The sequence below is a fragment of the Pimephales promelas genome, chromosome 8 (assembly GCF_988280905.1).
Source record: "Pimephales promelas chromosome 8, fPimPro1.hap1.1, whole genome shotgun sequence".
Lineage (NCBI taxonomy): Eukaryota > Metazoa > Chordata > Actinopteri > Cypriniformes > Leuciscidae > Pimephales > Pimephales promelas.
Window position 1 is genome coordinate 12,413,029 of NC_142776.1, and position 16,880 is coordinate 12,429,908.

Genomic DNA, 16,880 nt, shown 5'->3' on the forward strand with positions numbered 1-16,880 from the left:
GTATGATTTGCAAAAATAAAAACTGCTGCATCTGTGTTGATGAGAGAATCAAAGTGTATGTGCGCTGTGCACCCGCTACATTATGGCCAAGCATGCGTGCTTAAAATAGCATTATGAACAACGCGCAGCGCGCCACTGACTTTAGACCAGGTTTTTTCTGGTCAGTGACGCAATTGTTTTCTGGAAGTGTGAAATAGCACCAGGGAATGTTTGCGCCGAAACACGCCTCCTTTTTGCGCCGATCCGTTTTTAGTCTAGATTTGAACTGACTACTGTGCCCACTTCCCAGAAAATGTTAGGAAGATTGTTACAAAGTTTTGGAGCTAAAAAGGAAAAGGATCTACTGCTAGCAGTCGATTTTGTTATTCTTGGTATTATCAACTGACCGGAATTTTGAAATCGCAATAGACATGAAGGACTATAATGCGTTAAGAGTTAACTGAAGTACTGGGGAGCTAAACCATTTAGTGTTTTGTAAATGATAAACAATATTTTAAAATGTATACAATGTTTAATAGGGAGCCAATGCAGTGTTGACAGAACTGGGCTAATAGGGTCATAATTCCTGGTTCTGGTAAGAACTTCTGCTGCATTTTGGACCAGCTGTAGTTTGTTTATTAAGCGTACCGGGCAACCACCCATAAGAGCATTACAATAATATAGGCTTGATATCATGAACGTATAAACTAATGTTCTGCATATTATAACTATGCAACTGTCTACTACAGTATCAGATCAGGGGGTGCATTGTTGTGTCCCTGAGGAAAGATTTGTTTCATTTGCTGCTATAGGAGAGGAAGAATTTAGCAAACTCGTTAATTCATCTAAATCAACAACTTATATGCTAGACCCTATACCGACTAAACTACTGAAAGAGATGCTTCCGGAGGTCATAGATCCTCTTCTTAATATCATTAATTCATCTTGGTCACTAGAATACGTACCAAAAACTGTTGTATATTGTGCAATGCTTTATGTGACTACATTTCCCATGATGCACGGTGTACTTATGTTCCGGATGTTCCGGTGTTATGTACAATGACGTTAAGAAGACGAAGTAAACAGAGCAGTCACGCTAAATTGTGTGTGTGTCATATTTGCCTGCATCTCTGCACACTCTTTGAAAATACAATAAATTGGCGACGAGGAGCTCGTAAATCCGCGTGTGTGTTTTAAATGCGGGAAGGAAGTGGATTGACGGCGAGATCGCTCGAAAATGAGAAATGATACGAGCCTGCTGCTAATCCACGTTGTGACTGAAGAGGGGGAAGAACAACAACGATTCAGATAAGTGACTGAATTATTTGAAACTGACAGAGAACGTTACAAAATGGCAACAATTCTTGGCAACATTGGTCCTTTTGATGAGAGTAGTGAGCAGTGGAGCTCTTACACAGAAAGATTTGAGTACTTTGTAGCAGCTAATGCTATCGCTGATGAGAAAGCTGTACCCACTTTTTGTGATGGGCCCAAAGACATATGCACTACTGCGTAACCTCCTGCAGCCAGAAAAACCGGGAGAGAAAACGTATGATCAAATAGTGGCCACTCTTAAAGCACATTTCTCTCCAAAGCCCTTAGTAATTGCGGAGCGGTTTCGTTTTCACAGACGGAATCAGCTGGAAGGAGAAACCGTGACAATGTTCGTAGCGGTGCTAAAAAAATTAGCTGAACACTGCGAATTTGGTGAAGTGCTAAATGACACACTTCGGGACAGATTAGTCTGCGGACTCCGTTGTGAGGGAATACAAAAAAGACTGTTAACAGAGAGCAACTTGACACTACAAAGAGCAATAGAGCTGAGTGTGTCAATGGAATTGGCTGCGAAGGAAGCACAACAACTGAGCTCAAACAGTAAAGTGTATAAGATGGAGACCGAAAAACAAAATGAAAATAAAGGGCCATGTTTTCGCTGTGGCAAGACGGGACACTCACCCGTTTCATGCTGGTTTAAAGATGTGGAGTGCCGCAGCTGCAAGAAAAAAGGACACATTGAGCGTGCGTGTAAAAATAAAACAGGAAAGAAGGAAAAAATGCAGCAGAAACCAGTATACAGAAGGAAGCAAAAGCAACGCGTGTTTTCAGTGGAGCAGGAAAACAAAGATGTTACTGACACATCGGATGAGGAATTTCCGTTGCATGTGCTCACTGTTGCTGGTGGAACCAAGGCTTATAAGGTCACCGCGCTGCTGGAAGGACAGCCTGTGAAAATGGAGATTGACACGGGTGCTGCTGTGTCGCTCGTGTCGGATAAGGTATACAGCGAAATATTGAGCCACCTGCCACTCGCACCACCTGATGTGGTTCTTAAGACGTACACTGGGGAAGCGGTAACTATGAAAGGACTCACGCAGGTAACAGTTGAACTCAACGGGAAAAAGAAAAAACTGCCATTGTATGTGGTCTTGGGTGATTATCCTTCGTTGATGGGACGTTCTTGGCTGGAGCAACTCAAGGTGGACTGGGCGGCCATACACATGATGACACCTAAAACGCTGGATCTTGAAGGGATTCTCCGGAAACACTCTGATGTGTTCAAGCAGGAGTTGGGCAGCATGAAGGACATCCAGGTGAAATTGACTGTAGAGCCGGGATGCCAGCCAAAATTTCTAAAAGCCCGGCCCCTTCCATATGCGCTAAAACCCAAGGTAGAGGCAAGCTTAGCGGAACTCATGAAGGAAGGGGTGCTGGAACCAGTCAGCGTGAGTAAGTGGGCAACACCCATTGTTCCAGTTCTAAAGAAAGATGGAGGCATAAGGATCTGTGGAGATTTTAAAGTCACTGTAAATCCGGTGTTATCAGCAGAACAATACCCCTTGCCTCACATTAATGATATCTTTGCTGGACTGACAGGAGGGCAAAAATTCAGCAAAATCGACCTCAACCAAGCATACCTGCAGATGCATGTTGAGGAACAGTCCAGAGAACTTCTCACCATCAACACCCACAAAGGCCTATTTCGGTACAAGCGGTTACCATTTGGAATTACTTCGGCCCCATCTGTTTTTCAGCGAGCGATGGATCAGATTTTGGCGGGCCTTAAAGGCGTGGTGTGTTACTTAGACGACATCCTAGTGACTGGCACTGATGAAGAGTCGCACTTACAACACCTGGATGCTACCCTGGAAAGACTGAAAGAATACGGATTGAGGGTGCGCAAGGACAAATGTGAATTTTTCCAGGTTGCAGTCGAGTACTTAGGCCATGTCATTGATGCCTCTGGTTTGCATACATCTCCATCCAAGGTTAAGGCCATTGTGGATGCTCCAGAGCCCGGAAATGTAAGCCAGTTGCGGTCTTTCCTCGGTTTACTAAATTATTATGGGCGGTTCATTCCAAACATCGCTACGCTGCTGAAACCACTTCACAAGTTGTTGTGTCACGAGAAAAATTGGAGGTGGACCTCTGAATGCCAGGAGGCTTTCAAAAGAGCAAAGGAGACACTCTTAAAGTCAAATGCCCTCACTTATTTTGACCCTGCTCTTCCCATTCAACTGGCCTGCGATGCTTCTCCATATGGTGTGGGAGCTGTCTTGTCCCACATCATGCCAAATGGTCAAGAGAGGCCGATCGCATTCGCTTCCAGGAGTCTGAGTAAGGCAGAAGCAAACTATGCTCAGATTGAGCGAGAAGCGTTGAGCATTGTGTTTGGAGTTCGTAAGTTTTACCAGTATGTTTTTGGAAGGAAGTTCACATTGTTGACTGATCATCGCCCACTCACTGCAATTTTTGGCCCACACCATGGCATTCCGTCTCTGGCTGCTAGTAGGATGCAAAGATGGGCTTTGTTGTTATCCGCTCACACCTATGACATCAAGTATCGGAAGGCGGAATTGCATGGAAATGCGGATGGTCTGTCTAGATTGCCTCTCGCTGACAGAATGAAGGAGGCACAAGTTGCAGAAATTTTCTACTTCAGCCAGGTGGAAAGGGCCCCAGTAACAGCTGTACAAGTCCGTAAGAGCACACGCAATGACCCTGTTCTGTCGAAAGTCATGGATATCGTAATGACAGGAAAAGGTGAGACCGATGACCTGGAGTTAAAACCGTATGTCTCTCGACGCCATGAACTTTCAGTGCAGTCAGGATGTTTGCTGTGGGGTAGGAGAGTGATCATTCCCTCTGCTCTGCGCAAGCAAGTGCTAAAACAGCTGCATGTGGGACACTGTGGAATGGTCCGAATGAAAGAAATTGCCAGGAGTTACTTCTGGTGGCCAGGAGTAGATGGCCAAATTGAGGAAAAGGCAAGAACATGTACGTCATGCCAGCGCATACGCAATGTACCCCAACTGGCTCCGCTGCACCCATGGGAATATCCAGAGAAACCATGGCAGCGCATTCATGTTGATTTTGCAGGCCCAGTGGAGGACAAAATGCTGCTGGTGGTCGTGGATGCACACAGTAAGTGGCCGGAGGTGGCTATCATGAAATCTACATCAGCTGAAAAGACAATTGAGAAACTGGGAGAAATTTTCAGTAGATTTGGACCTCCGGTGCAGCTTGTCTCAGATAATGGCCCTCAATTTACATCTCATGAGATGGGCACATTCCTACAAGCAAATGGTGTGCAGCATATCACATCATCACCTTACCATCCGGCAACAAATGGTTTAGCAGAAAGGTTTGTCCAAACCTTGAAACATGCTTTGAAAGCTTCACTCGGACAGGGAACATTCCATCAACGGCTGCATAGCTTTTTGTTGTGCTATCGCAGTACTCCGCACGCAACCACTAAAGTGTCACCAGCATCTCTGTTGTTCAATAGAGAGCTCAGGACAAGCTTGGAGCTGCTCAAACCAGCAACACTCAAAGAAACTGTCTTAAGACAACAGAGGAATCAGGTACAGCGACGGAATCTGCGAGCCAAGGACAGAACCTTCTCGATAGGCTCACCAGTGCTGGCACGGAACTATGGCGGTGGTCCGAAGTGGGTTCCAGCTACGGTGGAGGCCCAGACAGGTCCAGTCTCATATAAGGTCAAAACTGCTGGAGATTTGTCTTGGAGGAGACACAGTGATCAGTTGCTCAAGGGAGCAAACGCAGTTCCAAATGTTTCCGAAGTTGCGGATGTCACTGACCAAATTAGTAACAGTACGTCAGCTCCTGAAGTACTAACCACTGAGCCTACCAAGACCGCAAATTGTCCATCAGTAAAGGAACCGGCATCACCTGTTGTATCGGCAGAAAGTGGGAGCCAAACAGGGCGCCGATACCCAGTTAGGGAGCGACACCCGCCCCAGCGGTTGTTGGATTATTCTTAGTTGGAAGCTACCCTTATTGCTCGGGGCAGAATAATCCCCTTAGGGTCAGCTAGGGTTTGAGGTAGTCTACCCTCACTCCCAGGGAATTAGTTGTATATAAGAAACAACAAAGTTGAATGTTCTATATATATATATAAAAAAAGAAGAGTTCTAAGAGAGTTGAATTTCAAAATTTCTGACTACTGATATTACAGTTTAATTTGTAATCTTGTGTTAGACCTCAAAGAGTAAGAGGGGAGGAGATGTTGTATATTGTGCAATGCTTTATGTGACTACATTTCCCATGATGCACGGTGTACTTATGTTCCGGATGTTCCGGTGTTATGTACAATGACGTTAAGAAGACGAAGTAAACAGAGCAGTCACGCTTTGTGTGTGTGTCATATTTGCCTGCATCTCTGCACACTCTTTGAAAATACAATAAAAACCTTTAAGCTAGCTATGATAAAACCGCTTTTAAAAACCCACAACTTGATCCTACAGAATTAGTTAATTACAGGCCAATCTCGAATCTGCCTTTTCTGTCAAAGATACTGGAAAAAGCAGTATCCTCACAACTGCGTTCCTTTCTTGAAAGAAATGATATCTGTGAGGACTTTCAATCAGGATTCAGACCACATCATGATACCGAGACAGCTCTCATTATAGTCACAAATGGTCCGATCGTGGTTGTATCTCTCTATTAGTGTTACTCGGTCTTAGTGCTGCATTTGGCACAATTGACCACAACATTCTTTTAAATAGACTGGAAAACTATATTGGCATTTGTGGAACCGCATTAGCATGGTTTAAATCATACTTATATGACCGTTATCAGTTTGTAGCAGTAAATGAAGAGATGTCTTATCGATCACAAGTTCAGTATAGAGTACCACAAGGCTCAGTACTAGGACCACTGCTATTCACTCTGTACATGCTACCATTAGGAGATATAATAAGGAAATATGGAATTAGCTTTCACTCTTATGCTGATGATACCCAGCTGTATATTTCTTCAAAACCTAACGAAACTTACCAACCCACAAAATTAAAGGAATGCATTGCTGATATAAAAAATTGGATGACTAACTTCCTACTACCAAATTCTGAAAAAACAGAGATTCTAATTATTGGACAAAAAACTTCCACACATAGCAGCCTAGAATAATCCCTAACACTTCATGGCTGCTCTGTTAAGTTTCAAACCGGCGTGATTACTTCGACTTCCAAACGGATGAAAATGGACAATTGTCTTAATGTTTCGATCCAATTTGTTTTGCAATCACTGTGCAATCACTGTTCTTTCGTTGGCCAGAGGAGAACTGGCCCCCAACTGAGCCTGGGTTCTCCCAAGGTTTTTTTCTCCGTGCACCTGATGGAGTTTTGGTTCCTTTCCACTGTTGCCTTGCTTTTGGCTTGTTTAGTTGGGGACATTTAATATTCAACAATATTATTGATCTGTGTTGTATTACTTTCATGTTATCACTGTGAAGCTGCTTTGATACAATCTGTATTGTAAAAAGTGCTATATAAATAAATGTGACTTGACTTGACTTGCATTTTTCATTGAGAGCATATATGACACAATTTAGATATATTTTTAAGACGAAAAAATGTGGTTTTACAGATGCTAGACACGTGACTTTCAAATGAAAGGTTGGTATCAAAAAGCACACTCAGGTTCCTAACCGACGACGAATACTTGACAGAGCAGCCATCAAGTGTTAGACAGTATTCTAGATTATTACATGAGGAAGTTTATTGGCCAATAATTAGAATCTTAGAATAATTAGAAACTTCGAAGCAAATGGCAATGGAAGCTGAAAAGAGAGTGCAATCAAAGATTTGTTCTGAACATGAGAAAAGTCTTTTAAAGCAAATAGTTTTGAGGCATCCTGTTATAAAAGATAAACTGCACACATCAACTGTTGAATCAAAGAAAAGGAATGCCTGGACATTTATTTGTAATGAATTCAATGCAAATATATTGCCTGGCTGCCAGCCCGAACTCCGCCCACAACATTTTTTGGTCGGGAAGTTCGGTCTGGACTCGATCCATTGAGGAGTAATTATGATAAGACAAGAAACGTTCGGGCCAATCAAATTGGCAGGGCGGGCTTTATACGATGATGGACAGATGATCTGTAGTAACGTAATTCTCACGTCATCAAAGAGCGCTTGGTTAGAACTGGTTTAGAACAAAAATGACTGCAGCTGGTGAACTGAGATGCATAGATTCCGCTATCGCGTCTGTTTTAGAAGAAATCGACAGCACATTAATTTTAAAAGATGGACAGAGAACCGCAATAAAGTCATTTGTCGATCGTAAAGATGTGTTTGCCATTCTTCTTACCAGATTCGGCAAAAGTCTAATTTATCAGCTGGCCCCGATGGTCGCTAAAAAGATGGGACTCTATGGAAACCAATTGTGGTTTCTCCTTTGGTTACCCTCATGGAAGACAAAATAAAAGAAGCTACCGAAATGGGTATCACGGCGATGCAACTCAGCGTGCATGACGAGGCGGAAATATCCAGCGGTCATTGCCAGCTACTTTTCGGAAGTCCCGAATCCTGGTTGCTGAACAAGAAGTGGAGGAACATGCTAGGCTCAGATGTTTTTCAAGCCAACGTAATGGGTATCGTCGTGGATGAAGTTCATCTCACTTACAAATGGTAAGAATTAATCTTACTGACTGACTTAGTAAATAACTCATTCATGTATTGACATGAAGCCAATGTCCTAAAATATCTTGTCCCTACAGGTCCAAATGAACACAGTGTAGCGAAAACAAAAACTTCAATCGTTTTTATTTACTATTTTTTTATTTTTTTTTATTTTAGGGGTCAAGCTGCAAAGTGGTTGACGCCATTTCGCTTCGCCAAGTTGGGAGAACTTAGATCCCTAGTTAAAGCTGGTAAGTATGTTCAAAACAATAGTCTTCCAGTATGTGCATTCTTATATGTTTTATACACTTACTCTAAAATATTTTAGTTTACAAAAATGTTTATGATTTGATTTATGTAAATTTAATAGTATGACGAGAAGATCAAAGCCATTGCTGCATCAAACAATTTAGACACTTTATTACTCGCACACCACATCCCATACTGGTAGTCACTGTACCTCCTTATAAGGGGTGTATTTTGTAAAAATAAATTATTAGATGATTCTACTCATCATTTAGGCTAACTATTACTTATTGTTTACATATTATCATTCACTATATTCCAGGTACACCTGTGCTGGCATTGACTGCTTCTGCTGATCGGGAATCCAGAGCCAGGGTAATGAAACAGCTGCAGATGGACAATCCAACTACTTTGGCTTTGAGTCCTGGGTCTGATAAAAGTCCCTGCCCATGTCATAGACTGCCTTGACTGGATTGTGAAGGATGTAAAAGAAAAAGATTCCTCCATGTTGCCAGTTATTATTTACCAGTGTTGTAGTCGAGACCACCTCACTCGAGTCCGAGTCGACACCGAGACCAGAGAGAGTCAAGTCCGAGTCAAGACCGAGTCCATAGAGAGTCGAGTCCGAGTCGAGTCCGAGACCAGAGACGGTCGAGTCCGAGTCGAGACCGAGACCAGTAAGGGTTGATAACCTAATTTACTTTTATTTAATTAGAGAAATCCTTTTTTTACTGAATTTACTTAGAGTTTAAAAAATATGATCAGTTTAGGGTAAAAAGGCCACATAGGTGGTGTAATTTTATTACAATTTGTCATGCGCTTACAAAAAGGCTTACAAAATACACCCCTTTAAACTCGAGTGGACTCGGGAATAATTCCGAGTCCTAAAAAAAAAATGTTTGAGTACGAGTCAATTCTGACTCCAAATGGACACGAGTCCATGACAAGACCAAGACCATTAAAATATGGTCTCGAGACCGAGTCCGAGACGAGTCCGAGTCTCGAGTACTACAACACTGTTATTTACTGCAAAACTGTCAAGCAGGTTGGCAGAGTTTTCTGCCATTTGAAGGGGGAACTGGGTGAAGATTCCTGGGTTGACAGAGACCCTGAGAAAAAGATTGAAAATCTACTTCTAGGCATGTTCCATAGCCAGACACTCCCTCACAATAAGAACTGAGTGCTGTCATCTCTTAGTGGACAGGGTAGCTGCAGAGTCGTTGTGGCTACAACAGCTCTTGGGATGGGCTTGAATTTTCCAAACATATCACACATTGTGATGTATGGTTTGCCCGATGATGTGGAAGCTATGGTTCAGCAGATCGGGAGGGCAGGCAGAAGCGGGTTGCAGGCACATGCGATTGTTTATGTTGTCAAACAACATGCAAAGCTTGACCCTGCAGTTAAGACCGTACTTGAGACTGGAATCACTAGTTGTCTTAGGAAAGCTTTGTACTGCCATTTCGAGGAAAACACTACATCTGTCGATCCAGGACATCTGTTCTGCACCTACTGCCATTCTGTTTGCTCTTGTGAACCTGAAGGTTGTGGCGAGCCAACTCCAAAATATGAACATTTTAAAGGGGTAGTTTCTTTCCCTGACAAATGTAGAATGGCCACAAATGATGAAAAACTTTTGATCAGAGACCTGTTGCATAATTACAGGAGTAGTTTACTTCAGGACCATACACATCTTTACACAGTCGACACAGCCTGTACTGGATTTGGAGATTAACTCATCGATGCGGTTTTAGAACACTGCACACAGATATTTTACCTTAACTACACAATACATAATCTACCTGTATTTAAACTGGAACATGCAAAAGAAATACTAAGAATTCAAAATTAAGTATTTGATGACATCGAGCAAAAAGACACTATTTTGTTTGATGACAGTGTTATTCAGGTTGACATGGACTACACTGGTTACTTTGATGAAGTACAAGAGGATGACCATTTACAATCTTCACCAGGTAGCTTGGAGTCAGGCTTGTCAGTGTTGAAGATATCGGACTAACTAAAAAAAAAAGAGGCTCAATTCAAGCTTAATGTTGTTCTTGACTCTACTTTTGTTGTGCATTTTTTAAACCTCTTTCTAAAATACTTTTGGATAAAATATTTATTGTTTAAACGTTTCAACTGGTAGTATTTCTTTATTTATTTATAATAAATGAACAATTAGTCTTTTGTTCATAAAAAGTTTTAATATCACAAAATAATAAAGTATACACTTTGTACTTTACAAATGGTTTTAAAAATGATTACAAATCTTGACTTAAATAAATAGAAAAAAAAGTTAGAATGTATATTATCAAAACATAACAATCTTATAATAGGTGTCACGGGGTAATCCAAGGAAGACGAGGAGGAAGGTACAATAAACATAACTTTAATCGAGTAATCTCAGGAACAGGCAGACGGGTAGACAGCGTGTGATACACAAACAATACCGGACAAGGGAGTGAAGACAGGCAGGAACTTAAATACACAGTGACGGTGATAACAGATGACAATCAGCTGTGCGGGAGGTGATTAGTGTCCATGGAAACAGATGAGGGCGGAGAACTCAGACGAGGGGAGCACGTGGTGAATCAAAACACAGACAGTCCATGGGTGGTGACAGATCGCCCCCCTCCGGCAAGGCGCGACCTCGCGCCGTGGCAAAATGACGGAGGGGGGACCGGGGGAGGTTCAGGTGGAGGACGAGACGAAGGTGTAACACAGACGAGAGGCTGGAGTGACGGGACGGTGAGGGGACGATGACGATACCCTGGCGGCCTCGATGGGGATGGCGCGGTGGCACAGACCCAGAGCCTCCCAGTACCGACAGCCGATGGCAGGGATGACGGAGGGAAGAAACCAGATGGCGAGGGGACTGACGGTAGCTGGGGGATGACCGACGGAGACTCGGTGGACTCCAGCGACGTCATCGGCATAGGAGACCCCGGTGACGTACCGGCGACGAGCGCTGGAGCCGTAGCCAGAGTGCCCGAGAGCTGAGGTGGAGGTGGAGTGAGGGAGGACAGAGGAGACGCCACAGGGAAGGAGGAGCCCGCTGAAGCCGAAGGGGTGGAGGGAACAAGCGTAGCAGACTGACCGCAAGTCCGTGGCGCAGGCAGAGTGACGACTGACCAAGGGGGAGCCGGCAGGACGAGGGAACCCGCTGCAGCCGATGTCTCGATGGTCTCAGGCGGAGGCGCAGGTGGGAGGAGCCGAGACGGAGCTGGCAGGTCGACTGGCCGAGATGGAGTGTCGAGGACCGAGGCTGGAGGCGAAGCCGTGGGATCCTCGAACACAGGCGCTGCGGATGGTGGGCTGACCTGCCGCTCGACGTCGGGGACTCCCCACGGAGATGGTGCAGGGCTGCGCACATCCAGCAGCGGCGAGGCTGGAGGACTGACTGGGAACGGAGATGGAACAGCGTGAACCAGACAGACAGCAGGGCAGAAGTCATCACAGGATGATTCAAAATATGAAAGAGATGCAGATGACGGGTGGGATAGGGCGGGAACGATCTCCAGTGTCCTGGGTTTCCTCAGCCAGTCCTCCAGTTCCGGGAAATTAGTCCCCTCGTCCGCAGATGTCGTGGGCTCACACCCCTGGTCAGACTCCTGTTGGAGCTCCTCCTCCGGGGCGAGGGTCAACTCTGTCCTCTTCGTCTCGGGCACTGGTTGACGCGTCACGGCGGGTGGTAGCTCTCCGTCTGCGGGGGGCACGCACGAGATCTCCGCGGTCGAGGGTGGTGATTCCGGCTCTGGGTCTGGCAGTGTCCTGGATCGGGCTTCGACGCTCTCCAGACACTGGGAAACGGCCTCCTTCCAGTCCAGGTCAGAGGTGTCTGGGAGGTCGAAGTGCTGGTGGTAGGTGGCCCCGATCCAGAACAGGGTCTTCAGGGTTTCGTCATCTAGGGGGCTGGAGAGTGCAAGTGAAATAAAGTCTCTTGAAAATGAAACAAAGTCCAGTGATACTTCCGCTAGGGAGATGAAATCAATGTTCATCTTGAAGTTTGGTCCGGTATTCTGTCACGGGGTAATCCAAGGAAGACGAGGAGGAAGGTACAATAAACATATAACTTTAATCGAGTAATCTCAGGAACAGGCAGACGGGTAGACAGCGTGTGATACACAAACAATACCGGACAAGGGAGTGAAGACAGGCAGGAACTTAAATACACAGTGACGGTGATAACAGATGACAATCAGCTGTGCGGGAGGTGATTAGTGTCCATGGAAACAGATGAGGGCGGAGAACTCAGACGAGGGGAGCACGTGGTGAATCAAAACACAGACAGTCCATGGGTGGTGACAATAGGCACTTAAAAAAGATGAACAATTGGTTATATCCAAATAAAAAACTTTGGTCTCCAAATAATAATGTATACTCTTCTAAAATGGTTTTAAAACTGTGAGTGTAAATGGAGACTGTAATATATACATAAAAAATTAAAACAAAATAAAAAAAGCAAAGTTGACATGTACCTTACCAAAAATGTGCCATCATCATTAATTGTTTATATTGGGACCATTCTCCAGTCCATTAATTTGGACTTCATCCACTGGTATAACTCATGGTATTTTAGCTTCACCAGTAAGTTTTTATTGAAGTTTGGGAAGGCATGGAATTGTCTGCCTGGCTGATTTTGAAAAAGTTTAGCCTCCCTTAAGATACTGACAAGGTTTAGAACATCCTCCTGTTCTCTGGCTATATGGTGAATGCCACTCGGCTTTGACAGCCCCAGCTCAATGTCTGTTTTGTCCATCAGCTCCTTGAGGATCCCAATAGACTTGCTTATTCTGGCTGCCAACGTTTCAGAAAGGTTTGGCCCCAAGCCTCTCATGAAGGATTTCAAAAAATTGTTCAGATATTCCAGATGGAGGTCAAGTGGAATATTTTCCCCTTGCCCCCTCTTCCATTCCAAAACTGATTCCATATCACACTGTGGGCCATGCGTGGGGACAGTGTGACATTAACCTGCAGTGTAAGCAGTAAGGTGCTATAGGCATAATGGCTGTGCCCATACGCTTTATAGAGAAGCAGGGCAACTTTATAGAGTCTCATTAGCCTCTCACACATCACCTTCTCTCACAGCATCCTGCATGTTTAACAGAAAGAAGCCAAAGCTAAGTCTGGCTTCTGTGTGTTCTTTTTGGTGGTCTTTGTTTGTTAAGCTTGCATGTTCTGGCGAAGATTCAGATGGTGCCACAAGATTGTGTTTCTTTTTCTCGTGTGTTTCTCTTGCCTTGACGTATGTAAACACATTGCCACATCCGTCCGCACGACAAGGATACTGAATCCTCTGCCTTCGCTCAGACATAGCCTGTCATTGAGTTGAAGGTTCTGTGATATCGGTCATCATGACAAAGGTGTCCACAACCTCTCCAACCTTGTCATGTAGCCAGCTCCTCTTCACTTGTGGCAATCCTTCGTAGACATGCTCTGGTACAAACCCATCTAGAATTTCTGTTTGAACATGTAATATAATTTTGACTTTATAAACAGTAGTGTAAAAACAATGATTAAATGTGTGTATCTAATATTATGTGGTAAATGTGATCAAAGATAAATAAAATGTAAATAATTAAATTAACAATTTTTTTTAATATACGTGAACACATTTATTTATGCATTACAGGCACATTCTCAACAATGAATGTGATGTCAAGTGTTTATTTACCTGTGACTTCCTGCAATCCAAAGTGTTCCATTGTAGCAGCTAAGAAGAGTGCTGTTGTGTCCTTACGGACAAATTCCTTATTAGGAATTGTAATCAGCATGAGGACCATGTTTAGCATTGCTGCACCTACAAAACAGAAATAAGTAGTTTAGCAAATGGCTGACATAGTGTTTTCAGTTTAATTCTGTCTATCTTTAACAGAAATTTTATTTATTAGTTTATTCTATGGTTTTTTTTATCACCAGTTTCATCTTTCAGTTACAATTACAAGTCGATTGAATAAGGGCATTGAAACCTACAACAGTATTCCATAGCAAACAGGACATTTTCCTCTACGATATCACACGCGCACACACACACACACAAACACACACACACACACACACACACACACACACACACACACACACACACACACACACACACACACACACACACACACACACACACACACACACACTGTTAAGAACAGTCTTTTCCACAGATCTAGTGGGCTCTTTCACTGCTGAAACCAACCAACCGTATTATTTTGTAAATCCTCAAATGACAAGATAGTTAATGAAAAAATTAATTAAGCTGAAAACATACCATACCAGTACATTAATTGAAATAATGTCACCATAGAAAAACAGGGATGTTGAAAGGATTGGAGGACTGTTTTCCCCATCCCATAACAAACCCAATTCATGAATTATCCAGACATGTGAACCGGACTTCTGTCAAACAACTGTGGAAAGCATGGTTAATAAAAAGTACGCAAATACATTGTAGTTACTTTAATTTTATTTTGTTTTGTTTTTTTTAATAATCAAAAGTAAAGTAATGAAAAAGTCTACTGTTCTAAAAACTATATTAATTGTATATTTTGTATTTATGGTATTGCAGATGCAATATGTACCTTAACTTCGTCATGTTAGCAAAAAGTGTGCCATGGTCCTTTGTAGATGCAGCATCATAGAAAATCTGATGATAAATCTTAAACAACAGTGAAGAATTGTGATTAACAGATGTAAAACATGACTGGACACACAAGCACATTAAGTAATCTATCAATAGTTTTTATAATAATTCAAAAATATCTATAAAATGTTAGCGACAACAATGTATTTACTAATCTACATTATTCTACATATTTTATACTCACTTCAAAGAGATTTCTGATGGCATGCCAGTCCTCAAACTTAAAGATGAGACCTTCCAGTCTGTCCTCCTTAATAATAATAAAAAATAATAAATAAATAAATAAAGGTGTTGAAGTACATCCACCAAATCTGACGTTTTATTCTCATCTTTGAAGAGCAGTCCCAGTGGATTGTCACGGGGTGACAAAATTCTTTTTTTTAATCCTAGGCGGAACCAATGTTTGCCGGGATTTGCTTCCCGCCGGACCCATAACAATGAGACACCCCTAACCCCGTCCCTAAACCTACCCGTCACTGGGGTTAAGACCAATCAGGGATGAGTTCCCTAATGAATATTTATGAGTCGTCCCCTACCATCCTGGGGAAAAAAATATCGCCTCCGGCCTAAGGCCCCGTTCAGACTGCAGACAAAAGTGGTTTGAATCTGATTTTTTTGGGGTCAAGTGACCAGGTCAGACTTCTTCAGAGATAGTGTGAACACTCAAATCTGGCCCAGATCTGATCTTTTTAAATCAGATTTAGACCACATTCATATGTAGTCCTAAATCAAACACAGATCTCATTTTTTTTTCAAAGTGTCCGCAGTGTGAACAACAAAGGACTCTGACGTCAATCTACATCTGACATTTGACACAATTATGCACCAACGAGTAAGCACTAGACACAACAGACACAGACAGTAACATTAAAAACTTGAATACATATGGAGAACAATGATGGAGCGAGTCAATGGAGGGAGAGTGAGGTGTTAGACCTAATTAATATATGGGCTAATTAATAAATAGCCAATTTTGCTTTCTTTCTCTTCATTCTTCTCCTCATCATCACCTGCTTATTATTTATACGGCTTCCATTACACAGACATTTAGAAATAAAAGTGTAAATGCTTACTTCCTCCATAACCACACGAACATTAGTGCAACAGTGTGCTGTGTTTGATGTTATTGTTGTTCTTTTGCGCATGCGGGTTAGTTTGAAACATGCAAATAGTTCACATTAGAATCAGATATAGGTCACATTTTAAAAGGTAATGTGAACAGCCAAACCAAAAACCGGATCTGAGCAAAAAATCAGAATTGAGCATTGCGGTGTGAACGGGGCCTAAGGGTGCGGATCCACTTGTCCGTGCGGCACTTCTGTCGCGCCGCGCTCCGCTTTAATTCCTATGGGTGACGTCACGCGACTTTAACGTGCCCGCAAAGCATCCCAGGAAGGCGGCGCTTCATTTGGAAAAATGCTGCGCATCAAAAAGCTGGCCGATGCCCATCTTTATGCAAATGCATTCCGTTGAATGCGCCGCGACTATCCAATAGAAGTAGAGCATATGGAGACGGGGGGAAATCTCTCGCAGGTCCTCTGTTCTAGACTGGCTGTTGGCTCAAAACCACGTTCATAGCGGTAAACTTGAGGAACGCCCATCAAAGTACAAATATGGGGAGGCGTTGCGACACCACGCGAATGTTGTGTCGGACAAGTGGATCTCTACCGTAAGGGCGTGTTTTTAGCCAGCTGAAAACGCTAGACGCTCTGCTGAAGACGCCATGCTTTGGGCGCTTGAGAGCGTTTTGGCAGCGCAGTGTTTTTTCCGTTGAGAAGTTTCGTTGCTATGATACAGAATTTTCGCAGCAGTTGAATGTTGTGACAGTTGGTCGGTGTGGTATTAGTCCCGCTCCTCCTCCACTGTGATTGGACGGCTGGGTAAAAAGTGACAGTGATGAGCGCTGCGTTTTATCCAAAGTTGAACATTTTTCAACTCCCAGCGACCAGTAAAAAACGCTGGGCGCTCGGCGCTTCAGCGTGAAAAAAAGTGCCTCGGTACGCTCATGGCGTTTAAAAAACGCGGAGCTCCAATTAAAAACAATTGAAAACATACGCCAGGCGCGTGGAAAAACGCTTTGGTGGACACACGGC

At 43.3% G+C, this 16,880-nt stretch overlaps 1 pseudogene across 1 annotated transcript; it reads right to left on the reverse strand.

Moving 5' to 3' along the window:
* Positions 1-10,498: 10,498 nt before the first annotated feature.
* Positions 10,499-14,124, reverse strand: LOC148977656 (uncharacterized; annotated as a pseudogene). The gene is made up of 2 exons (XR_016169459.1): positions 13,828-14,124; positions 10,499-13,613 (listed from the first exon to the last, which is right to left on the reverse strand). The product of XR_016169459.1 is annotated as an uncharacterized LOC148977656 (transcript).
* Between the last annotated feature and the right edge of the window lie 2,756 nt (positions 14,125-16,880).